The sequence below is a fragment of the Athene cunicularia genome, assembly GCF_003259725.1.
Source record: "Athene cunicularia isolate RWA chromosome 15 unlocalized genomic scaffold, athCun1 chr15_part1, whole genome shotgun sequence".
In the NCBI taxonomy this organism is placed as follows: domain Eukaryota; kingdom Metazoa; phylum Chordata; class Aves; order Strigiformes; family Strigidae; genus Athene; species Athene cunicularia.
The window spans coordinates 9,263,807-9,283,563 of record NW_020799121.1 but is presented as its reverse complement, the minus strand read 5'-3'; the positions used below and the strand labels follow the sequence as shown (position 1 = coordinate 9,283,563).

General features: G+C 37.4%; 3 long non-coding RNA genes and 1 other non-coding gene across 5 annotated transcripts; all 4 read left to right on the top strand.

Moving 5' to 3' along the window:
• The first annotated feature begins 1,452 nt into the window (after positions 1-1,452).
• Positions 1,453-4,007, top strand: LOC113486308. The gene is made up of 3 exons (XR_003399565.1): positions 1,453-1,630; positions 2,926-3,189; positions 3,906-4,007. It is a non-coding gene; the product is annotated as an uncharacterized LOC113486308 (long non-coding RNA).
• A 1,816-nt stretch (positions 4,008-5,823) lies between these two features.
• Positions 5,824-10,187, top strand: LOC113486307. Its single transcript, XR_003399564.1, has 4 exons — positions 5,824-5,894; positions 6,708-6,894; positions 7,897-8,049; positions 9,702-10,187. It is a non-coding gene; the product is annotated as an uncharacterized LOC113486307 (long non-coding RNA).
• Positions 10,188-12,139: 1,952 nt separating this feature from the next.
• Positions 12,140-17,743, top strand: LOC113486306. 2 transcript variants are annotated; one of them, XR_003399563.1, is made up of 5 exons: positions 12,140-12,374; positions 12,479-12,653; positions 13,654-13,846; positions 14,699-16,219; positions 17,145-17,743. It is a non-coding gene; the product is annotated as an uncharacterized LOC113486306 (long non-coding RNA). The 2 variants fall into 2 exon arrangements; XR_003399562.1 differs by lacking the exon at positions 17,145-17,743 and having other exon boundaries at positions 14,699-16,292.
• LOC113486343 lies at positions 13,032-13,170 on the top strand. Its single transcript, XR_003399574.1, has one exon. It is a non-coding gene; the product is annotated as a small nucleolar RNA SNORA49 (small nucleolar RNA).
• Positions 17,744-19,757: the final 2,014 nt, after the last annotated feature.

Sequence of the window (19,757 nt, the reverse complement as noted above, 5' to 3'; positions counted from 1 at the left end):
CGGGGCGGCTGCTGGCGGGAAAGCCTCGGGTAACGCTGCCCGTTCCGCTCCGCGCCGACGGGTGTATCCTGCAGCAGAGCAGGGGTGATGTTGCGTTGCCCTTGTACGTTCAGATGACTCTGTCTCTGCTCTAAAGCTTCCTCCCAGCCAGGCCCGTCGTGCCACAGACGGTACCATGTTTTCAAGGCAGCGTCTAAACCCAGCTTGGGCCTGCCTTGGTGGCGTACGTGGCTGTACTGTCCTTACAGCATGAATCAGTCTGCCCCTCAGACGGCAGCGCGTTATGAAACGAGAGATCCGGGAACGGCGTGAGTGACTCCGGGCATCACCGTGGTGTTAGAGCTTCCAGCATCTCCAGCGCATGACCGGGCCTGAGAGCATCACCCACGGTGCCCATCGTCATGAGTCTGAGTGCTGGAGAACAACACCCAAAGGACCAGCTGACCCTCCTGTGTTGTCTTCAAAGTACAAATGTACCCTGTCAAGACACAGTACGTGCTGCAGGAATCCTCTGTGTCTGCTAGAAACAAAGTGACTGGATAAATCTACTGGAATGATAAAGAACTCAACTAGTTAAATTGAGTTAAAAGGTTAGTGACCATTGAGATGAACTCTCCTTTTAAATGTTGGTCAGGAAACAATTCTGTGACCATAAAAGCCATTTCGTGGCAAAATAAAAAGAATGTAAAACTGAAATTAAAGGTAAATGTGGGTAGAGCTTCAGAAGTGGTAGAGTGATATGCTGTTTATTGAGGATGAGATACTTTATTAGGTTAACTTTATTTTAGTTCCAAAATAGTATTTCACATGGAGACTCATAATTAGCTTTGATAACAGTTTTAAAAAAAATGTCATGACCTTTAAAATCATGCTGGTACATCTAGTACACATGTTAATGATTTATGATAAAATATTTAAAATCAAATCTAAGTTTTAAGCTTTTTAATTAAAGATAATTGCTTTAACAAGATTTTCTGTAATTGTAACATTATATCTGATACCAATTATTATACGATTTAAAAACCCTCTAGAGAAAATCTTAGAAATCTCAGTGAGCACTGCACATCTCATTTTCCATGCATTGGGCTTAAATTTGTACCCTCTGTGCCTAATTTGTTGTTCTCCTTAATTGATGTTGTTGCATTAATTTTTTCTTTGTGGTCATTTGATACGCTGATACAGATTGGTTGCCTAGCTATCACCTTTATGTAGGGTGTTAAAAAAGATCTTTGTGTTGCCAGGTTAAAGAGTGGATAAATACATTCTAGACTAGCATGCTGATCGATTTGCATCTTCATAGCTTTTAGGTATGCAGTTGTATTGTGGTATGGTAGAAAGTTGATTTGACCAACTACGTAACAGTCTGTATTGCCACTTTCTTTGGTTCTTTTTGATATTCCACTATTTTAATTACTGAAGTTGCAATTTTTAAAAGTTTCTCTGCAGGTGGAATTCCTCCTGTTCCTCAAGTGGCTCAACAGATTAGCCAAGAACAAAACCAACTGCAAAATGGACAAAGTTTGTCAAGTTTGCATATTTTCTTACCTGCTTCACATGGCAGGTACAACCAGCAGGCTGTGATAAGAAGCGTGTGATTTTGGTTCCAACTCCAGTTCCCATACAGCAACAGGTATCAGATTTGCATATTATATTGTATGTGACTGAATGGCTTTTTTTTGTGTATTCTAATTGCTATTGCCATCTTGTCTGCACTATTAAATACTCTGGCTTAATACTTGGCAGAGAATATCCTCAGAAACAGAGCAGTAACATCTGTCTCATTAAGAAAGTCTAGACACGATTAATTTTTGTCACTTTACCACTACTTTCCCTTGAAATTTTACTTCTGTGGGGAACATACCAGTTCATTTTTGTCATTTGTGATGTCTGACCAACTCTTAGTTTAAATATTCTTGTGCTGGATTTTCAGTTTCAGTGAATCAAATTCATTTATTTCATGCTTCAAAGTAAATTCCAGATGTGTGGAAGTTGCAAGGGGCAGCAAGAGGGAACAGCATGCAACCTCTCACTGTGTCCTGGCAGCATTGTCCTTTGTGTTTCGTATTGAGACTTTGTGGATGACAGGATTTATTACTCCAACCTGGGGAGAAAGCAGCAAATAATTTCAGTAGTTTTTGCAAAAGACTTTACCAGGCACTAATAATTTGCTTCAGGTAGCACAGCTGGGTATAAATCTTTACAATAAAACTTTGTGTTCATTTAAATTTAGAATGCTCTGTAGATAGTTGTATGTCTCTTTTGGTTTTAATTAGTGATACAGACATGCCATATGATTCTTCTTGGAGAAAGAAAAGGAGTGAGTAGGAATCAGGCACATTCTCTAGGGAAGTAGAATTTGTTCTTGTAATGAAATCCAAGAAGGAGATTTAATTAAACAGAATCAATTATTTTAACTTTTTATGCAACATATTTAGAGTAAGGAGGGAGAAATCACAATGAAAATCTGTGTTGCTTTGTGTTTACTTGCCAGCAGTTAAAAATGCCATAAACCAAAGGTATTTTTATATGAACTTTTTAGAGAATTCTGTCCATATGCCATGTGGCAGAGTCTTTTAGTTCTGTGAACATTCTCACTGAATTAGTCCTGCTTTTCTGATAAGATCCAGAGGTACCGTATTTTATGAGGAAAAAATAAAGCTCTGAAGACTGCGTACATGGCATCCCAAACTTCTCTACTGATTCATAACACTGTTGCATCACAGAGTCCTTCAGAGACTGTACATAAATGCACAAGATGTGTTATTCATTATCATTTAATAAAGTGCAACTTCAAAAAGCATAGACTCTTTCCAAGGACTGAATAATCATTTCTATTGGTTATTCATGTAACATTTTTCACAGTGTCTCTGTCTTGGTTTTGTGTTGTATAGTAGGAAACATAAGTTTAATTATGTTTACTTGAAGGAAAATGAAATTCTGCAGAGAGTAACAGCACTGAGGAAAGAAGGTTTATGGTCTCTAAAACGTTTGCCCAAACTTCAAGAGACCCTGCAGCACAAATCACACCATGATCATCTTTTGGAAGAAATGCAGTGGATGGCAGCTGATTTTGTTCAAGAAAGAAGATGGAAGATGATAACTGAGAAGAGAGTAATGTGAATTTGATATTTTCAGCCAGAACATGGGAGGAAGAATAGGCAGCAATTTCATGGTTAGGACATGATCACTGTGAGTTTTGGTTTGCTTCTCCACTGTATTTGTAAAGTTTGGGCAGTACTCCTAAAGGGATTGTATTTTTTTTTCTTTCTTTAGAAATACGCTTCTTAGAACAGAGTAAAAAATATTCTTTTTACCGTTTTATTCAGCTCGTCATCATGACAATATGATACTTCATGAGAAAACATGCAGTAAAAAACAAGAGAAGCAACTGAGTTACTGCTAGAGAAATTGAACATTTCTGGTCCACCATTAAACAGGTAAATGTAAAAAAAGAAAAAAAACACTCTAAACACTTACTGAATAAAAACCTATTGGACCCTAACAGAGAGAACCTTACAACTGAGCTTTGCTCAGCCCACATGGTGAATAGCATCTGTTGGTAAGGATAGCTTCATGTTACAGTTGCATGAATAATTTCAAGCCTTATATGTCATGAAGGAGCGTGCTTCACTAATCCCAGTGGGTGCAGTTGGCTTGCTGCAGATGTTTTAAGTTTTGATGTGAGTTATTCTTGGGTAGCTCTCACTGGGTATGTGGATGACTTCTATTCATGGTCAGTTTTGTACACACCGTTTTTTTCTCTGAGTGTTCTGCATTGTAGCCATGTCTGATACCTGTCTTACTGTTGAAGAAATGTTAAGTAATTCATAGCTGTATTTGAAGCTAAATGCGTTCATGTTTGTCATTTCCTTCTGTTCTTTTTGCCCCCACACTCTCCATTTTAGGTGGTAGATTTAAAACTGCAAGTAGAGTTAGAAGAGAGGGGGAAGAAAGCATCAAATTCATGGTACATCTCAAAAAAAGGTAATAACCTAGGACTTTTTTTTGCATAACTTTTTTTTTTTTTCTTTTGCATACTGGTAGTAGTAGTATAAGCTCACCAAAATAAATGTTTAGGAGCTCGTATTTTGCTCTTAGTTTTGAGTCATAAGTATCACCTTTCTCTAGCTCACTAACTTCCTGTAGCTTACTAAGGCTTTGCTAAACACGCTGTAAAGACTTCTTGTTGCTGAGCTTTTGTTTGTATCAGGGCTTAGTTTTATCTCCCTTGGTGGCCAGGCATGAGAGACCTAATTCACTAAAACTATCATGTGTGCACCTGTGTCCCACTGCAGTTTGCCTTTGTTTATGTAGTCGTTTGACAAATTTACAGTATTCTCACACTGTAGAATTCTTGTGCTCTTTAGACCCTGGAATAGCTGTAAATGGCATCAAATCTGTTAATGAATTATTCATCTCAGATATGGCAGCACCATGATTTTTATTATTTTGTGCAGAAATAAGAGACTCTTTGAATAAGAAAGAGAGCCTTCAGGAAGAAGTGGTGCTTCCAGGTCTTGCATCTACTGTGAAGAAATACGTGGCAGATATAGCAGACACTGCTGCTGCTGCAGAAATGTTACCCAAAGGCAGTGCTCAAATCACAGCAGCAGTAAAAAGTGATACTCTCTCCTTATTCTGTGGCACTCTTAGAGATTATCAGAAGACTGAATTGGAGTGGTGACAGCTTCTCTGATCAAGTAATTTTGATACTTCTGGGTAGAATTTACCTAAAGATTGACACACATGAATTTTAGAGATTAGAATTTATCCAGTAAGGATGAATACTACTGATAAACTATAACAAGTGTAAGTATTCTGAAACATGTCCAAACTCTTCAAGGAACAATTTAAAAATGTATAAGGAAAGATAGCTTTTCATTGCAAATTGGTTTTGGATGGCTAGGAAATTTGGTCCACTGGAAAAGTTTTTCTAGGAAAAGCTTTTTCTTCTTTAAAAAAACAGTTTCTGTTAAGGATATTTTATATAATGTTTCAAGCATCACAACCAGAGAGTTAAACTAAGCAATCTCTTCCCTTTTGGGATTTTGAAAGCTTTAAACAACTGGGATAAAGTGCAAGATAATCTATTTTAATCTCAGAAGAGGAAACACTTAATCCTTGCTCTGAAAGCCACCAAAAAAGCCTTTAGGTTTGTTGTGGTTTTGTGTTGCAGGAATAGACTGACCCCAACAACTTTAACATAATGTATTGCCTCCTGCAAGCAATTCTTTAAAGACTGTGAAGCATTCATGAAAGTGCAACGGAGGTACCTGGTTTTAGATGGGAGGCAGAATGGTAATAATCTGACAGAGAAGCACTGGGGTGCAATGTTCAGTCTCTGGAGGTCTGAAGCATTCATTCAGATTTTTCTTTTTGCTTTTGTTTATCAGTTACTGTCTGAAATAACTTCAGTGCTGCAAGTTTTTCAAATTTGCTTGCTGTGATGTAATTTAAGTTATGAAATAGATCTTACCTTAATTGTTATCTTCATTGTTTGCGGTTATCATGGTTTACTCTTGATGGATACGCTTTTGCCTACTGCCTTAAAAGACCTGTAGGCCATTGCCTGTTTCCTGATTCCAGGGATTTCCCAATCCTATCTGGATTTTACAAAGGTAGCATCTGTGGAGGGGAACGAAGGTCAATACCAGAGGGTTGCAGTGAGACTGCAGAGAGTACATTTCCCTCGAGGATAGCATCTTAAATAAATCTCTTTCTCTGAGGAAATGCAATGAGGAAATTATTGGTTTGTATTCTTTTAGGTGGTGCAGTCATTTATTTTGTGGAGGTCCAAAATTCATGTTGAGAAGCAGTTACCAAGAGCGTGTGCTTACATGTACTCTTTCTACTTGACAGAAGATGATGCATAAAGACATCTTGTCTCAACCAAGGTACATCTGTTGAGTAGTTTCTTAATTGTTCATTCACCATTAAAGTTAGGAACTGTTCCAGTTACAGTAACAGAGCTTGTTTGCTGGGGTGTTATTTCTAGTGAGTCATGGGCAAACCTAAAGATTAAAACACATTGACATAATCGTAGTGCTGTGCAGGCTAATCATGTTCTACACTAGGTGGTAATTGCATGCAGACATTTCTTCATCTCATGTTTGTTTATTTATATCTAGTTGTTTTACAAGGTAAAAGGAAGAATAAATAAACAGTAGTTGCAGGTTATGAGACAAACTACATATGGGACCAAATATTTATAACTTGGACAACTGACCATGTGTCAGTTTTTGTCTAAATTTAGTTCTTAAGCTATTTAGGAACTGAATACTCTAGGTTATATGATACATTGATATTCTGATATGTCTAGTTTGTATTTTCCAGTGAATTTGATAATTTAAAGTGGTATTTATTCAGGTGTTAAAAAAAAGGCCTTAATATTGACAGTCTGTGTTTAATATATTATCTGATGTCATTTCCATTTGAAATACAGTGGCTATTTGAGAAATGCAGGTTTATGATAATGTGAGTTTAAAAATCAGAATACATTCTATAAATTAATTAAAAGTTTGTGTGAATGTGATGGAAGCTGGAGGAATGGAAGACTGTGTATTTAAACTCATACTTTTCTAAGTGTGGTAAATTGTTGTTATTAGATTTATTCAGAAAAACAGTTTGAGTGTGCAGAAAGACCTAAGCTCCTAAAAAGCACTGTTTTATAAAGATAATTTAAATTATATATTCATTTTAAATAACAGAACTCAAGAATGTCTTAGAAGTGGGCACTCTGTCAGTGTCCTCCGTGTTCTGATGCAGCTGCTAAGGGTGTGTAATCATCCTGATCTTATAAATCCCCAGCTTCCAAGTTCTCCCTGTGTATTAGACACGCTGGAGTTTACAGCTGCTTCTCTAGTGCTGAACATGTTGGGAGAGGATCTGTGGAAAGTGAGTAGAGAAGTAATTCTCTTGTGCTTGACTTGATTTGACTGAGAGAGCAGGTGGCTTAGGACATTAAATTTCTTACACATAATTTGGGTTCCAATCAAATTTCAAAATCTGAATTGCTAATTAATTTATTTTTAGAAGCAACTGCTAAGATTATAAATAATAACCACGGACTTTATGGTAGTACTTAATTTAGTAGGTGTTCTGGGAATTTGCTCTCCTTGTCAAAGAAGGTCAGACTATTTTGCAACACTTTCTGGTTTTGCTTAAATTCCCAGCTAACCTGAACTGATGGGTCTTGAAATCAAGGGAAGGGTGCCATTCTTGTCCTGTCCTGAGGAGTAGTAAGGGCATAGTTAAACTGTGTACAGCTCTGGAGATGAGAAACTGAATCAGATGCCACAGTTTAGTTTTAACTATAGTCTGTTTGTTAAAGTTACATTGCAAGAGATATAGTCTTTTTCTTTTTTTTTTTTTTTCCTAGTGATTTCAGCAATACTAGAGGCTTAAAAAAGACTGGACAAAGCTACAAGAGTAGCGTTATGTACCTTGGGAAACTAAAATAGTTAATCCTTTCAGCCTGTTAGAAGGGGCAGTGGGACAGTGTGCGTGTCAAAGGCTTGTGAAGCAAGTAGGGTTAATATATCAAGGTGGGAAATGGATGAGTCTGAAATGCCAGTTCTACAGAGACAAATGTTTTAGTTACAAGCATTGAAATAACTGCAGACCTTCTAATTTGGGGGTGCTCTCCTGTTTTTGGCTCTTGGTAACATGAGCGTAATGCTCTACTTTCATGGTGTAGGTTGCTGAAACCTTTTAAAGTAATGGCAGCTGCTCTGCAAAATCACGTGATGCTTGGCTCTTCCACATTTTGGCTTAATTCTGGCATCAGCTGTGAGCTTTTTAATCATTCTCAGATAATGGGGTATTATTACGACTTTTTTTTTTTTTACTGCAACTGAATAGTAGTAGCATTTTTTTTTCTTTTTTTTGTAACTTAAGCCTGCAGACTAGTCTCTCTTTGATGTGACAAGATGGAAAACCAAATACTTGCTATGAAGCACAACTACTGCCAAAACTGAAAGTAACTAGAAAGCTTATTGAAGAGATCTACTGTTCTCCTTCATCACCCAGACTTGAGCTCAAATCAAATAGGTATGCAGTCTTCCAGTGACTGATTGACTGATTGATTTTAGTTAACAGGTGAAATGAGTAATATCTGTGAGGACCCAGAAGGTTCATGCAGAAGCATTTGTTTTTCTTGCTATCTTTTGTTTCCTTGCTGATCACTGCTAAAGACTGTATGCCAGTCTGCTGAGGGAAAGGAGACTGCTTTTTAGCAGTTAATAGTTGTTTTCATTTAGGAAGGCTCAGCTGTGATCTTTTCTGCCAAACTCAATAGAGTTGAAGTCTATTGTGTTTTTCATCAAACAGTGGAAGTGACTTGTGCAGTAGAGTTTCCAGAGCAGAATAATTAAATCTTCTTCTAGTTTACTTTAAGTCTAAGATGTGCTTGCAAAGGACTTAAATCTTGGGGTTTTCTTTTTGGGGTGGTGGGAGGCAAAGAAAAAAAGATGTTCTGTTAAATTTTGACCTTTTTGGTTTTGCTATTGACTCTTCTCTCTGAAGAGAAGATGGAGGGTTCGATTCTTGGAGTGAATGTAATTCTTCTGTAGACTTAAACATTTTACAGTAAATTAACGTGACAAGAGCACAGTACAACTACTGAAGCCAAATACAGCTTGTGTAACATGTGTCTGTAACAGGATGTCCTGTGCTAGTTCTATTAGGCCGTTCTGCCAGAAGGGAGCTTTGTCAGTTAATGAAATTTAAGAATTGGAAGTGATAGCTAAAATATATATGTAAAGCAGAAAAAGAATGAATTCTTTTGCTGTTTAGACATCTTTAGTTTCCTGGAAGTAGTGTACACAAAACGGTTATTGTTAAGTCAGCTTTTACAATTGCAGTATGTGTTTAAAACCAGACTGCCTGAAGATGCATGGAAGTACAGATCACCTGCTTTTTGTACATATATTGCACCTAGCCATAGTTAAGACTTTGCTCCATTAAGAAGTTTGATCCATATTAGCATCTTTTGGGAACTTTTCTTGCTGTATTGAGACTCTGAAGATGATTAAACAACATGGGAGATCTGCCATGCTTGTACCCATCCATGTAATCTTTCAGAGAAGACTCGAGCCTCAGAGCATTTGGTGTACTTGCATTTTACAGTATATTGTGTTTTTTCTGCATGTTGAAAGAAGCAGAATCCCTCCTACCATATGCTCTGTGGCTGGATACATCTAGCTCAGATTACTGACTAAAAATAACTATTTGCTTTTTATTTTTTTGTATTAGGATGAAGGGATTAACAACTTCCTCATGTATGTTTTTTGTATGTATAGAAGGATGATTTGTTAATTTTTAGGTTATTTTCACCAGTTCAGTATGGACAGAAATCCAAAGGTAGAACTAGAGACTTCTCAAGGTCTCAGCTGCAGTGGACAGCAGACACAGCGAGAGTTATGGCAGATCATCATGAGAAAATACAAAGACGACAAGCCCTTGCTGTTTTTTCAGAAAATCAGCATAGGAAAGGTGTGTTGTACATGTAATAAACCATTGCTTTCTGCTTTGCTGTCTTTTTTTAAAATATTACTTGAACTTGGGAAAGAAATGAGGTTGTACTCAATGCGTTTATGCATTACATATTTGAATATCAAGTTCCATCCGTTTTCTAACAGGAATTAGCTCACAAAATCAAAACAAAATTCCTTATCATCTTTCTGTCTGTTTTTTATAAACAGAATGACACTACTGTGCAAACTGGAGATTTTGCTGGCAGTTCTGTTGGTCTCCAGGTACACCATCTTACTGAAACTTCAGACCTGGGCTGCAGTGTCTGAGACAGCTTTTTACACAGGTCATTCTTAACTGACTGAGCAGATTTAGGCACCATCACTGCCTGTTCTCTGGGTCTCTGCTGAGCCACTAGTAAAGGTCATTATTAACTGAGTCTTTTATATGATACAGCCCTTTGGAACAGACTTTTCAGATGGTTGGGGATGTAGTGCAGTGTTTCAAGCACACTCTTTTTCTCAGGCCTTTTCTAAATTCTTTACATATTGATTTCAGCTGGGTACAGTACAAGTTTTTGCATGGTTGAATGGGAAGCAATCAGTATGAAGAAGACAGAAGATTATATAGGATAATTATTCTTTCATGCTGTTCTAATAACTTCTTCCACTGCTAAAAATGAATTGTGTGGGAAAAGATCTTATTCTGTGGTTGTTTTACCCCAAAAGTGTGCTTAAAATATACCTGTGCAGACCCTTGAAGCCCTTGCAAAGTTTGTGCATTGTCAAACTGTATTGAGGAAATAATTTTTTTTTTTTTTTAAATAGGTCTACCAGTGGTACTGAGGGAAGAACATTTCATGTGTAGTCTAAGAACACACAGTATTAGAGGGAGGCCTAGTCTTTTTGCAGTTAAGTGCAACCCAAGGGTTATGTCTGGAGTAAAACTGCCCTGCATACTATATGCACAGGATAAGCATTCTAATCCTGCAGTGTACCGTGAGGAAATTCTTCCTTTTAAACCTTGTACCTTTTTTGTCTCTTAACAGCCAGCAGGATAGTATGAAGCCCAGTGACTTCCACAGCTGGAGCACAAGAGAGAATTGCTCAGCCAGAGAAGCCTGTAACATAGTTTAGAGGAAAAACATTTACTTTGTCTTACAGTCAGTTCTGTCGATTTACTGGTAGGCAGTCTCTGAAGTGTCAAGGTAAGGTGCCACATGATTCAATTCACATGTTCTTTCTCTTTTTTTTCTTTTTCTTTTTTTTTTTTTCTCTTCTTATTTTTAACTTTTTACTTATTCAGAAATGACAATTCTAGAAGCTACAGTATCCTTATATTGTAATATCATGTATCTGTGAAATGAAATTATTTCTCCTCATTAAAATATTGTTTTGCTGCTTTCCTGGAAAAATAAATGAATTAATATGACAGTAGATGACTTGAGTACTAAATCTAAATCAGTATCTATACTGCCATGTCCAACTCAAGTACTGTGCTAACTCTTTATATGACAGAGTATGTGCTTGATCATGAACAACAATGTATAGTTTACAAGATTCACACGTGCATATCTGTTCACTGAACTAGACAAAGCTTTGGTATTTAAAGCATGTAGAATATTGTAATTGACTGGTCTCATCCATCTGTACTCTCCAATGTCTGAGTAGACTCTCTAATGGTAGTTTGAAAGTCACATTATATTTTTGCCATTAGACATAGAGTAGGAAGGCAGATTTATTTTTCATTAAAATACCAAACCTGACTTCTGTCCTTGTATCACAAATACTAATTGTCAGCTTTTCTCCTGCTCACTTCTCCTCTTGTAGTTGTTCATAGAACTTTTGCATTAACTATTCTAATTTTCAACTTTCTTGTGCATAAATTTATTTTTTGCATAAGCTTCATCTGGTCAAAATAAATTCAGAAAATAAGTTTTAATTTAAAGAGTATCGTAGAAGAAAAAAGACTACTAAAGGGACACATGAACAAAATACATTTTGGGAATGAGCATTGTTGTTCCAGAACCCCCCTGTATGGCTGAGACTTGTTGGAGAATTGCTTTTGGATCAGTGAAAGAAAAATCTCTCAGCATTGTTCTGCCAGGATTAACAAATGGCGCTGGGCTGGCTTTGCAAATTGCCTTCCATATTCAAGTACTTCAGAGGTTCTAAAGGATCTGTTGAAAGAACTCATTCTGACACTGAAGCAGCAGCAGATCGCGGGGAAGGATGTTATTACTAGTCAATTGAGACAAATCCATTTGCAGTCTTTGCACAAATTTGGTGGGTGTATACCACCATCCAGGACAGGGTATTTATGTAAAGTACTGTAAGATGCTAAAAGTGAGGAGTTGCCTTGTTTTAGCCTTATTGCAGGCTAATAGTTCCATGGAAATCATTATTAGCTATATAGCAGTTCTACTTGATTTTGATATGTCTTGTATTTTCTGTGTGAATACTTACAAAACAGTAGGAGATGTAAGTCATCTTATTTTGGTAACCTTTACAGATAGTGGTAATTTCCTCTTGTTCTGATCTTGAGTGGTTTTGCATTTACTTGATGTTAACATAAAACTTAATCTACTGATTTACTCTCTGTTATCTTTAGCCAGATTCTTTATGTTTCCATGCAGACATCTTCTTTATTACTGTTTTTGAGTAGTCAATAGCCCAAGCTATTAAAAATTAGTATATTAAAGTTTTGGTTTGTGTTGTAGAAATGTGTGCGTATTGCCAGCTGTAGCTGTTGCTCCTCCATATTTGTATGTAGCAAAACCTCCTTATACCCACAAAATGAAGGTCCTGAAGTTTAATCTGAAGGAACAGATACTTCCCTACTTCCATTCAATGCAGCCTCATTTTCTACAGTTCCAGATCCCCGACTGGTGCAGCGTGATTCAGGTATTAAAAAAAAAACCCCACCACCTGTTCTAACTATGCAAATGTGGTTTCTCTAATTGTTGAAAGCTACCTGCAGAGCCTTCAAGTTCTTATTTCATAAACAGGCAAGGTGGAAGCTCTGGCTGTCTTGCTTCAAAAAAGCTGAAAGCAAGAGGACACCGTGTATTGATTTTGACGCAGATGATTCCAGTTCTTAATATACTGGAGTTTTTCGTGAACTTCCATTTTCTCACATACGTAAGAGTTAATGAAAGTGGTGCTCACAGTTGGCATTATCTGGTAAGAAAATCTCTTATTCAAGCTAATAGTTAATAGAAGCTCATAGTGGGAGGGAAAATGCTAAAAGGAAGTCTTAATACATTTGCAAAATTCATTTGCATAATTTCATTAGTTATTTAAGCAAATTGTGTATGTAGCTGTAGCACAAAATATGTAATTATGTATGTAATATGTCAGTCATATTACTATTTGATGAGGCATCCAGAGTGTTTCCAAGAGGCATGCTTCTAGTTGTCCTACATTTATGAGTAATTTGTGCTTGAAATACAGATGTTTTATTTCACTATAGCATTTTGATTAATTGCTTCTGCTTTCATTATCTGTGGCGCTATCTACATTGTCAGTACTTCAAGTGTAGTTGCTGTTTTTATGTTGGCACTTCCTCAGCCTTACTCCAGGGGCTTCTGGTTTTTGTAGAGTGCTCTGGCATTGCCTGAGGATAAATTGAAAGTATGCTCATTTCCCTCCCCAGTAAGATTCTCAGTATCCTCTGGGGCCTACAATTTGAGCAAACATTAACAATATAGTTAAGTTATTCTTTTCTTATTTTTTATTTTAAATTGCATTGTTATGCTTTCTGTCAGATGCAGTATAAAACATAGAGCAATACCTTGCCTTAAAGCAACACAAGCAGCACAATAGAAGGGATTCAATTTAGTCAATAGACAAAAAAAATGATGAAGCACGCACAGAATGTAATAACCCAGTCAGCTGTGCTTAGTCATAGAACATAGTGTGACTACTGTAATAGTTCTTTAGATTTTTATCTGGTTGACTGCACCATAAATTAATAGTTTTAATGGTACACAAATTAATTTTGATTTGTGTAGATCTGTAATGTGGGCAGCCAGATAACTTTAAATGTTTTCATGCTGAATGTAGGTTGGGGAAATAATAAGAAAGCAATTTTTCTGATCTCATTCTATAAAAAATTTTGTTTAGAGATACATGCTTTATTAACGTGAATTTGTAATTAAGTTGCTTGTTCTCCCCATTTTAGGAATCCATTAAAAAGTTCAAGCAAGAGACGCGATTCTCCTGTGCTATTCCTTCTTCCCACACTCCTTCCACAGGTGTCAGCCATGTAGATGCGAATACTGTTGTCTTCTGTGACACTGATTTAGATCCACTGATGGATACAAAGGCTAAAGAACGGTGTGATAAAATTGCGATGGAGATATTCACATATACAGGTGACTTTTATGCTAAGAAATAGTATAGGTGTTTTAAAATCAGAAATAGAGGGAAGATGGTTTTAGGTGAAACTAGGGGGTTTGGTTGAGGTCATCCTTTTAGTTTAAGTAATTTGGTCTTTTAAGATCCCTTTAAAGATTGGATTAGTCATACATACTTCTACCCTTCAGACTAAAGGGAAAAAAAAAAACCTGTCCTTTCCCTTACTGTATCTTCTATTCCTGTCTTTCCCTCCCACTTTCATCTTGTAAGCCATCTGGATTTCTGTGTTGAGACAGTCAAAACGAACATTAATACCTGTGGGTGTTTTCTGCTCTTGTTAAACAATAATTGTCTTTCTTGATGATCTATTATTGAATTTCAAGTCCACTAGTGAAGAGGTGCTGGTGTTCATGTAGTTCTGAGATGTATTTGAAAGCTTATCTCAAGTGACCGTTTCTTTTGCCAGAAGGACGTGCTGAGAGCAGAGGGGACCTCTTGCCCGGCTTACACCACTGGCCAGGAATGCATGGGTGTGCAGTGCAGGCACTGTTAGCAAATACCCTGCTGTTGTAAGGATTTTTTAAAAATCCAATTGTAAGGAAGATAATACTGTTTGTTAATTTTGAAAATAAGAGCTTAAAAGAACCTGGTGTTTTGAAAATATGAAATCAGATGTAAAAAGAAAGCTTTCCTCTAAGAAACTGAAAAATGAATGCGAAACTTCCTATGGAAATACTTGATGAACTCTAAATAATTAGTGTTGGGGCTCACTGCTGTAGGCAAGGAACATTAGATATGAAACAGCTGGGTTTCAGGAAGTCTCAGTGTTTTCCAGGGAACAGTATTTAATGAGTTTCTTTGTTTTACAGGCTTATACGTGGTAATTCTGTTGAAGAGAGGCTGTTGAGAAAAGGTATTAAACATTGGATTCAAGTGGCTGCTCAGGGAGATGATTGTTCAACAACTTTTTAACTCAGGTATTGTGACATTAAGAATGTGAGCAGTTCTTTAATGTTATGTAAAAAATTAGTGCCTACTAGGTCAGAGTCAGAATTTGAAACATTATCTAATTTTCTATTTATTTCCAGACTTATTTGGAGGTCAGTGGTATGTGATCACAGTTAAAATCAGTAAAAAACTTGAGTTCTTAGCTCATGTACAAAATCACAAGATAAAAACATCTAGAAAGAAAACCGTTTGTTCCAATGATAGTTTTATGCTATTTTTGGCATTGTTTTAATTAAACAGAAACAGCATGTCCTGCAGCAAAAGGTGTCAAATATGTCTGTAACCTGACTTTTCTAAACTTAAATTTAGGATGATTAAAAAACTTTTGACATCACACATTGTCTTACTGAATACTTGAAAACATGTTTCCATAAGGTTATTTGCTCTGAAAATGGAAAAGAGGATTCCAGGAAGTTTACAGAAGGGACACTATCTGAGATATGAAATTACACAGATTCATAGTTGTGTGATTCCAGAAATACCATGGTTCCTTCACAGTTAGAACAGCTGCCTAGCTTTGTGGATCACTTGTGATGATTTCTCTTGTTTTATGTAAAACTTTAGAAATATTTGAAATTTATTTTCCTGTGCAACAATCAAACAACTTTCATAAGGTACTTTATTTCCACTCCATTTACATGAAACAGTTCCATGCAAACTTAAATACTGAAACAATTCTGGGAGGTAATGTGACCTTGTAGATAGATCTGTTTACCTACTGAAACATTTAAGTCACCAAATGTTCTCCTGAGAATTGAAGTGCTTTGGACTAAATTGTATCTTGTGAGATAAGACTGTTTTACAGTCCCGTGCTTTGTGTTTTTTCTTCAAGGCCTTGGATCTGTTTTTTCTTAATCATGAAATGACTATTCTCGGCATTCCCTAAAGTCTGTCAGATTCTGATTGTCTCCTTTTCCCTTTGGCTACTTGTGCAGAACCCAAATAGCAGCCTGCTTGCTAACAACCGGTCAAGAGTGTGCGTAATAACTTGGAGGGGTTTCTCTCTTTTTTTTTTTTTTTTACTTTTTTTTTATTTTCGGTTAAGAAAATAGAAGCCAATAGTTGCAGCCTATTCTCAGTGATACTGGTGGGACATGAACAGACTAGCTAAGGACCAGAATATCAGATTTTTGGTCCTTAGGTCTCTTTTCTACCTTAATTATGGTGCTATTATTTGTAACTGAAATAAATACATTTATTGGTTGGTTTATTTTTCTGCTTGGTTTTAAATCACTGGTTATTTTCATGTTTCTAATTCAAAAGCTAACTAACTAGCAGAGTGTCAAAATGTTTTTCCGAACAGCTTAAGCCAATTGAAAAGTATGTGTTGAATTTCTTTAATCGTTTCATACTTTGATCAAAAAAGCCAGAAAGCCAATAAGGTAACCAACTATATTTCATTTTCTGAGTAATTAATAAAAACAAAAGAGAAAACACCAGCTGTTGTCAGATTTTATTTTTTGTTTGTTTATTTGGGTTTTTTTAGTTGGTTTTTGTTTATGAGCATTGAAAAAATCAAAAGCTTGAAATGATCAAGGTCTAAAAACACACTGGTACCTAATTAATAGGTAGACATATTTCCCTTTCTCTTTACTGGTGTGAGGGCCTTACCCCAGAATGAAAACTCAGTTTAACTAACTTTGCTATGACTGTTAGCCTGTAAAAGGTGAGACTCAGATCAGTGGCAGTTTACTGCTGTTGGCATATTGTTGTGGTTCAAGCCCAGCTCGCTCACCCTCCCCAGCCCTGGGTGCTGAGGGAGAGGATTGGAAGGGTAAGGGTAAGAAGACTTGTAGGTTGAGATAAAAACAGTTAAAAATTGAAATAAAATAATAGAAACTAATAATGCAACATGCAATCGCTCACTACCCACTGACCGATGCCCAGCCTGTTCCCAGCAAGCGATTCCAGAGGAGAGAAAATCCCAAAACTGCAATCCTGGAAAAGAGGGAGAAGCTTCCCAGCCAACCCTCATCAATATGCTGAGCATGATGTACGGTATGGAATATTCCATTGGCCAGTTTGGGAATGTTGCTCCCCAGTTTGGGCTGTGCTCCCCCACAGTGTCTTGTGCATCTGCACACTGGCAGGACATGGGAAGTTGGAAAGTCCTTGATATCTTAGCAAGAACTAAAAACATCAGTCTACTATCAACATTCTTCTCATACCAAATCCCATACTGAAGCCAAAACAGCACTATTCTAGCTACTAAGAAGAAAAATAAGCTCTATCCAGCCAAAACCAGGACTCAATATGTACTGTGAAAAGTGGCAATATTTTAAAGTGTACAAATTTTCTTCCTAAAAGGAGTTAAAAACTGCAAATATAAAATAGGAATATCATCATGCCAAGAAGCTGGAAAAGGCAGAAGAAAAATTTCAGCAGGAAGTGAAAGAGGAACTCTTAATGTATACCAGACAAGATGCTTAAAACAAGGTAACATCAAGGGATCTCCAAGTCCCTGCTTTTTGAAGAATTTTCACGTTGTGACTGTGAGCCATGTATGTCTGTTGGGTTCACACTGCACTGGTCTCGTGCCCTTACACAGTTACTGTGCTCTCGAAGCTGGCACTCTGTGGACAGTTCTAATTCTGTAGAGTAGCAGGTTGCAGTGTTGGCAGAACTGTGGGTTGGTAGGTTGACTTGGAATGGAAATGCACAGTCCTGTATTAAGGTAACAATAACTGAAGGAAGAGATGGAGAAAAATACTGAAAATTAAACATCATTCCTTTTTTTTTTTTTTTTTTTTCCTAGTGTAATTTTTGAATTATTGTTATTTCAAACAAGCTCAGGTTTGTAAATGCTAGGTTCTGGGCTGGATGATGTATTGAGGTTATCAAAAATTCTTTGTTTCTCATACAAGAATTTGTCTGTGATGGACCAGATGGAGAAATAGAAATAACAGCTTTAATTACTGGCAAACTATGGCTTGTGGGGTTTGGTTTTTTTGTTGTTGTTGCTGATTTCTCCTGTTGTACCTGAGACTCACAATGATGTCTACAATGCTTCTGTGTAGAAAAGTGCTGCAAATCATTTAACTAATGATAAATCTTTTGCAGTAATCAGCTTTCTGTCATGATCTTTGTTGCACAAAGTTCCTTTCTCACTGGAGATAACAACTTTGTCGTGCCAGTTAGCTTCAGGTGAGAGAAAGAAGCATTGCCATAGAAGGATGGTTGTTCCTCCACCTTCACTTTTCGTCCAAGTGACTCCAAGATTATTGAAAGCATGACAGAAGAGCAAAGCTCAGGAGACTCTCCTCTGGGTAAAACAGAAAATGTATTTTGCAAGAGCTTTGCCAGCTTTCAGCAAGTCAGCTGCTGACACTGGGCAGGATAGTCTTGCATGGCTAATTGCTGAAGACTTGGCACTGTTAAAACTAAGATAGTACTTCATTTTTATTGACTTCAGAAACTTTTTACTTGGAAGTTTATTAGAGCATCCATAGACCTTGATAAATACGGGATTATACATGCTTGTGCACACAAGAAAAGCATTTAAGTGAAACCTTACACTGTTTTGATTTCTCTCTGCCCCTAGGCGGTGAAACAGTTACAGACACTTCCTTTTAAACCTTGCTGTTGTGTCACCTGCAGACAGCAAACCGGCTTTGTCAGCGGTGTCCTTAACTCTTGTAACTATGTTTATCACTCCCCAAAGCAATGCCAAAATCATAAAAGCATTTGCAGGTCCAGAAGGACAGGTGAATCTATGTTGAAATGTGCGTTACGATGTGAAAACTTGGGTGTTTCTTTGTTTTGGGTTTTTTAAATTCCTCATTGCTGTTATTGGACTATGTGAGTGTTTTAGTAAGCAGAATCATAACTATATTTTAGAATTTTGAGTAGCTTGGTAGCCAAGCAAATGCTGTATGCCAGCAAGTATCCGTGGTACCTGCTGTCCCAGCACAGCCCAAGCCCTCAGCCCCTGACCATTTTTTTTCAAACAGAAGCATTTGACAACATCAGTTTTAACCATCACTCTGATGACAATTGTGCAGATGCTTTTGATGACTCCACATATATCGGGTAACCTTTTACATTTTATTTCCAGTTCACATTTTGCGACAGAAAATAAACCTTCAAATCTTTATTAAATGGCATTGCTCACTTTAAAATTTATTGACAGTATAGTGTTTCAGTAAGTCCTTTACTCTTCAGAAAATAGCATATCCCAAATGTTTTATTATTTAAGTGTAATTTTAATTATGTAGAATTTTAAACACTGTCATCTTTGTATACTATCACATATTTTCAGTTTTATCTTAGTTTTATCTCCATTCTTTTAACTGGTAACCAATATTCATCTGAACTTTTAATTTTCCATTTAATCTCCAAAAGTTCCAGGAACCAAGCCCTGATCCTCCGAGCACGATGACTGCTCTGGCACCCATGGAATCACTGTAGCAGTGCCCCACGTACACCCTGGGTTCTGCCTCCGGGACGTCTTCAGTCGCTGATGTTAATAGTGAAATGTCCTTTTTGTAAAGGAGAGCGGAATGTCACGATGGAGCCGGTGGAAGCTGCATTTCCTTTTTTGCTAAACTATTCCCCCGATTTCTTTGGCCGTATTTTATTCTAGCCAAGAGGAGCACTACGTTATTTTTTTTCCTCCTTTCTGCATGTCTCCCTTTGCATCGCCTGAGGCTTTTCTTGCCCGTGCTCCAGGTAAGCGGTCTATAGGCCGTGGCAGACTTTTACACTAAACTTTGAAGAAAACCGTCGGCAGCGTTACCTGCCCAGTCAGAGACGACTGTTTGACGCGTGTTACACTCCCGTATCTGCACTACAATAAAGTTAATTTTCCGCCCTGTGCCCGAGTCTCGTTCCCGCGCCGCGGTGCCCCAGTTCCCGCCAGAGCCCCGGGACTGCGGGACCCCCCCGGGACTGCGGGACCCCCCCCCGTCCCGCCAGCAGGCT